Source organism: Rhipicephalus microplus, unplaced genomic scaffold (genome assembly GCF_043290135.1).
Source record: "Rhipicephalus microplus isolate Deutch F79 unplaced genomic scaffold, USDA_Rmic scaffold_295, whole genome shotgun sequence".
Taxonomy (NCBI): domain Eukaryota; kingdom Metazoa; phylum Arthropoda; class Arachnida; order Ixodida; family Ixodidae; genus Rhipicephalus; species Rhipicephalus microplus.
The window spans coordinates 111,119-117,118 of NW_027464864.1; positions in this window are offsets into that span (position 1 = coordinate 111,119).

The window sequence follows — 6,000 nt, forward strand, 5'->3', positions numbered from 1 at the left end:
GCTTCCAGATAATTGGAGTATCTTCATCGCAACCTACGATCCAATACTTCTCAAGTTGGTAGGCAGTGATATTGCTTTAGCGCAGCTCAGTTCGAGCGTAAAGAAAATATGATATATATACGGTAAAGACAGGGAAAAACCAGACGACAGTGTTGTTGTTATTTCAACTTCTTTAATGTATGGCATCTTCTTGCTATACGGTCAAGTTGTTGATGTTGTTCCCCCTTCTTGATCGATCATGCTCAAACCGACCTGTGCTAAAGCAATATCGTTTTATCATGCACCAACTCACCCAGTCAGCATTACGTAAGCAAGCCTACCAAACATTTGTCCTACTCTAGTTAGACTACGCATCATCCATGGATTTGGTCACCTCTTCAATATATTTCATACAGAAGACATATGTTATCCGGAACAGGGCATGTCGTTTTAGCACGCAAGATTATAGCACCTTCACTAGTGTAACGCAGCTAAGGCCCGAACTTTCCCTCCACCCATTAGCAATAGTCGTGCCCCTCACTTTCATAAATACACCAAAGGCACTCGATCACTGCTACGAGAATTACAACGTTCCTCTTATTTATCGCTCAGACTATGCAATGACACATTAGGGCGTAAATGTAAAGCGGAAAAAGACGAGGAGGTCGTCTTACTTTTGTCCAGCGCAGAGTTCTCCGCGTGTACGGCTATTAGCATTGATGTCGAATACCTTTTCTACTCCCTTCCACATCCCTTATTGATGTAGTGCGTCAAGGAATGCCTCATCGACGATAACAATGAAGTGTAATTCAGGAATACTTGTGGAACCATGGTAGAGGCCTTTTTTTAGAAATCTTAAGCTTCTACCTATGTAACACCGTTGTGGTTTAAGAATAAGGTCCACATGCCAAAGTCGGCGGTGAGCACAGGGTCTTGGGTTGCCCCCGTGCTTAGTAGCATATTTTTGAGCAAGGTTGACAGGGACCTCCAGGTAGATTTGCAGGACAGCCCCGCCGCGGTGGTCTAGTGGCTAAGGTATTCGGCTGCTGACCCGCAGATCGCGGGTTCGAATCCCGGCTGCGGCGGCTGCATTTCCGATGGAGGCGGAAATGTTGTAGGCCCGTGTGCTCAGATTTGGGCACACGTTAAAAAACCCCAGGTGGTCGAAATTTCCGGAGCCCTCCACTACGGCGTGTCCCATAATCATATGGCGGCTTTATGGCGGCTTTGGGACGTTAAACCCCACATATCGATCAATTAGATTTGCAGGACATAACCTATTATGTGTTTCGGTATGTCGACATTTTTTTTGTTTTGACGAGAAGTGTTGATATCGAATGGTTTGTAGATGATGTACTCCAGGCTTTCACCGACTGAGGTGGTAGATAGGACATTACCTGTGAAGTGCCTGTTGATAACGCGGTACGATTTCTAGGTCTATTTCTGCATTTTGCTTCACAGCGCGTTGCTGGACGCACACACCTCGGTCGTCTAAACCGCTCTTGAGCGACCGTTCTTTCCATTCTAAGCTGGTGAAGAGTGGGATTGCTCTGTCGTGTCTTAAATCCGTGGTTCAAGAGATTTAGCACGCATATCGGTCTGCACAGCTTTCAAGAGTGGGTGGATCGTCTAAAAAAATGCAGCCATAATTCCCTGTCTCGGTGATGCAAATCACCTGTCAGCGCCTCATCAAACAGATAATAGGTATCGATGCAAGCAGCCAGAATTCGATTCATAATAATAAATAGCTGTTACGCCGTACAGGCGCTATCACATCGGCTTAAGAAGATAGCCCAGCGGTTTCGGCCTGGGTTTTTTTTTTTTTTGCTTGTAACAAGCTAGGCAGACTATGTTGAATGGTCGGCAACAAGCTTGATAACGTCGGGGCACGCAGTTGCTCCATTAACAACAAAGTTGCGTTTGTGTCGTGGAGGGCCAACGTCCTTCTATTGCATCCATCTGTCGTGTGGTCATGTCTACGTCGGCTAGTGAGGTTAAACATACCGCTTAGAGAGCATCAGTCTTCCTTGCATGGAAAACTCCTAACGCACTTGGCCACGCACTGCGCTGAGTGCCAGTGCGATGCGCGATTCTCCGCGACGGAGATCTTGCTTAACACCACGATTACACGACACGAGAACTTTCCGAGGCTTTCCATATTAACGCGAGGGCTTCTGTATGCGCTAGATATTCTTCTTCGGCCTTATCAGAAAAGAAAGTGATAATACTCAAGAAGGAAATGGGGGTAGTCCGTTGTTGGGGGGGGGGGGGGGGGAGCTGTAGGAGGTTTGTTCAGCTGCTTTACTTTCTTTTTTTTGCCCTTTCGCATCGCCCATGATGCGCATGAACAGGATTTATTGGAGTGTCAAGTTTAGGCTTTATATATTTTTCGGTTCAATCAATAAAGCTTTCAGTTTTTTAGAGAGCGCTTGTGGTGTTCACTTTTGTGTCCTGTATTTTTTGCACCACATTTACGCAATAATGAATCACTACCAAATTTGCTCACCTCTCCGTTTTGCTAAATAATGACGTCAGCTATACTCCCGCGTCAACGGCAACACTACTGTTTTTAACTACTCAATTCTCTCGCGTGCCGTACGACTGTGGAACGATCTTCCGAATGGCATCGTCCCCTCAACATAATCTCAACATATTTTGCGATCATCTCATCATTCATTTCTCTGATCAATCTTAGCTGGTTCATTTCCTGTGTCGTTTTTTTTTTTGCAACGCCATTTTCCTTTTTATATTTACTTTTATTTCGTCATCAAAGTGATACTGTTGTTTTTTATGTTTTGTTCTACTAGAAAATTATTTCACTAGAAGAACTAAACTATTTTTACTAAAAATATTAGACAAGAAATTGAATAAGTTTTGTACTAGAAATCATTTCGCGGTACTTGCCATTCTTTCTTTTTTATGTTATTCTACATTGTTCCTACCTATGTGTACCAACTTAGTTCTTGATCCAAAATCAAGATGGGAGCCGACTGATGAAAACATGTAGTTAGGCAATCAGTGGTGAACAGTGAAAGTGCCTCAGACAGGCTGGCCGACGTTTCGATGGGAGGACCTATCTTTGTGAAAAGCTGTCAAATGCACCTTGTCATCTTTGGCGGGTTAGTTTTAAGATGATTAGTAGTGACGTCATCTCCCTGCTGATGGCGTGTCTCTTTGTTTGTAATCGCTGTCAACAGAGACACACGCTAGCACCAGGAGATGACGTCACTACTAACCCCCCCTAAAACTAACACGTCAAAGATGACAAGGCGCCTTCGACAAAGATAGGTCCTCCTATCGAAACGTAGGCCAGCCTGTCTGAGGCACTTCCACTGCTCGCCCTTATTACCCCACAGCTTTGTTTTATGATGTCATTCTCCACTGTTCATACTTCGCATTGACCCCCGTTACACAATGTCTCTGCGAGGCCTGTAAGGTATTTGTAAATGAATAAATAAATAACATCAGCAGGAACATATGGTATGGTAATATAAGAGAAGAAACAAGTAACCAGAAGAGAGCCAGTGATCTGAAATGATGATAATCAAACGAACATTATTATGTCTTTTGTACATTTCAGGGGAAAGCGAGGGTTTTAGGCACCCTTGCAAATACTGTCTCCTTCCGCTGTAGCCTCTTGATCGCGAGCAGTTTTCCTTCGATTAGTGCTCTGCACAGTGGCAGAGCGCACGGATGCAGCGGAATCCATTTCCGGCCAAAGCCGCCGAGCCGTCATGATGCAGCTGCCCCCGCGCTACTCCCGACAAGAAGAACAACTGCACGACCGGTCGCAAGAACGGACCCTCTTAGCCATTAAGATAGGCGCATCTCCCGCAGTAGGCAAAAGAAGCCCGTACTGCTGAACAGTCAGTCGTGTCAATGCGTGCGTCCCAGCGTTCGCGTGCTGCCATGCTGGACTTCCTCTCGTCGCATGCCGCCGAATCGATGCGTGCGCTTCTTGCGGACCGCACCGGAACGCCCTCCTCCAACCTGAAATCCTCAACTTGCCCCCTCCCCGTCTTGTTCGGAAGTCCCGTTCTGGCGTGGTTCAAACGCACCTGCGGCACCGAGAAAATCGGCCCGGTGACCCTCTCCTGCGTGCCCCCAGGACGTTTAGAGACGCAAATTGCCAACGGGATGATGATGGCACCGTTGCTTGCTCTTCGAAGGAGCCGTTAGTGCTCGCTTTGAAAGTTAAAAAAAAGGAAAACAGTGGTTGCCTTTTCAGTGTGTCGTCTTCCTCTGCTTCCGGTGTGCCCCTGCCCGCAAGCAGAAACGATGCACAGAGGAACAACGTGGCCGGAAAACGACCTTTTGCCATGCATTTGCAATGCGGTATACGATGCTCGACGGAAAATACGAGCAGTGCTAATATAAAAAAAAAGAGGGGATCCAAGTTTTAAGTGTGAAGTACGCGATATTATTAAGAGTAAAAGTGTAGTAAGCCACTGCGGATTACACTATAGGGACCCGAAAGTTTTCTAAGTATACACATTAACTAAGCACCCTATCATTGTCGCATTTGTACTCTAAGTATTTTCGGCCGCGTTTGGTAATTACACAGTGTTCTGGTCATGCGCTAGTATATTGAATGACGTTCTTGGGGCGTATGAATTAATTTGTTGAAGTTAGCAAAACTAGACCATTGTTATCGTTGCACATATTAATCCATGAGTTTAAATTGCATGACGTTAAGAGGCCTGCTATAACATGCTGCTTCGATGAATGCCGGCAAAGGTTGGGGTATTATTTCTTTAACCTCGAATCCTTTCCCTTAAACACAAATTCATTTCTTTTTTTTTGTTATTTTCTTGTTTATACCCATCCCCAATACCACCATTTTTGTACCGAAGCTGAAGATGAAAGCGTAGAGAGAGGCGTTTCAGGGTCTGTGTTAGGTTGAGTATTTCCCGTGAAACGAGTCGAATTGATTGAAAAATTAAATCTGCGGTAATACGTGGCAAAAACGCAATGCGCATTATGAGTCATCCGTGGTGCCAAAGGCCCGCATTAGTCGGTGACCGTCTGTGGTTCTTTGAAGTGCTCACTGGTCTATGTAAGTGGGCATCTTTCTTTTTTTCTTTTTTTTTTACTCCCCTGAACAAAATGGCACGACATGAGCAGGAATCGAAAACAGCGTCGTTTATGCTTAGCGGCGCAGCACCACATCTACCATGGAGGTCACCTCGGCAGGGGTTATTCGTGTGGGAATGAACGTGCCAGCCGAAGAACACGCCGCAGCACTTAGCTGCGACACCGTGTCATTACGTGTTAACGCGAGTGCAGCAACGTCCCGTGAGCGTAATCTATCACTTGTCGAAGGAGCCATAATCAATGCACCTCTGTCTCCCCCCTCCCTCTTCCCTCTTTTCCTGGTCGACAAGAAGGGGCTGACAAAGGCATTTTGTTTGGAACAGAAAATTTGAAGCCGAGGACAGAGAGAAAGAAGGAGCTGTGAGGATGAGGAGGAGGAGGAGGAGGACCTCGATGAGAAGACCCCAAGGAGGTCGTTGCTAAAGGGCTTGAACCCATGGGAGACCCGACGGCCGTGGACTTCCCAGGGAATGCCAGTTCAGGTCGCGTTATAACCCGTTGAAAACCACCACCATCCGCCTTTCACCGAACACGACACCTTCGGTCGCACGCCGCCTTCCTTTTTTTTTCTATTTTGCTTCTTTGAAACACGTCGTTGCGTGTCAGGAAGCAATACTCCGCGACAATGAAATGTTTTAAGGGACTCGTCAAAGGCTTGCACCGGCTTTTCTCGTATGCCTCCGAGAAACTTCGATGCGTGCAGCTATATATGCACGAAGAAGTTCCTGGGGCCGATGTTTAAATGTTTAAATTTATTTATTCAAGTTATGCCTAAAATGTTGTCTGAATGAGTGTGTTATAGGATGTTGTCCATTCACGAAAAAAGAGAAACGACTCTCTTTTTCCGTTTACGAGCCGTATACGTATTCGCAAGGGAGACCAGAAACACTGAGATAGCGGTAAATTATGTATTCTTGCGACATTGAG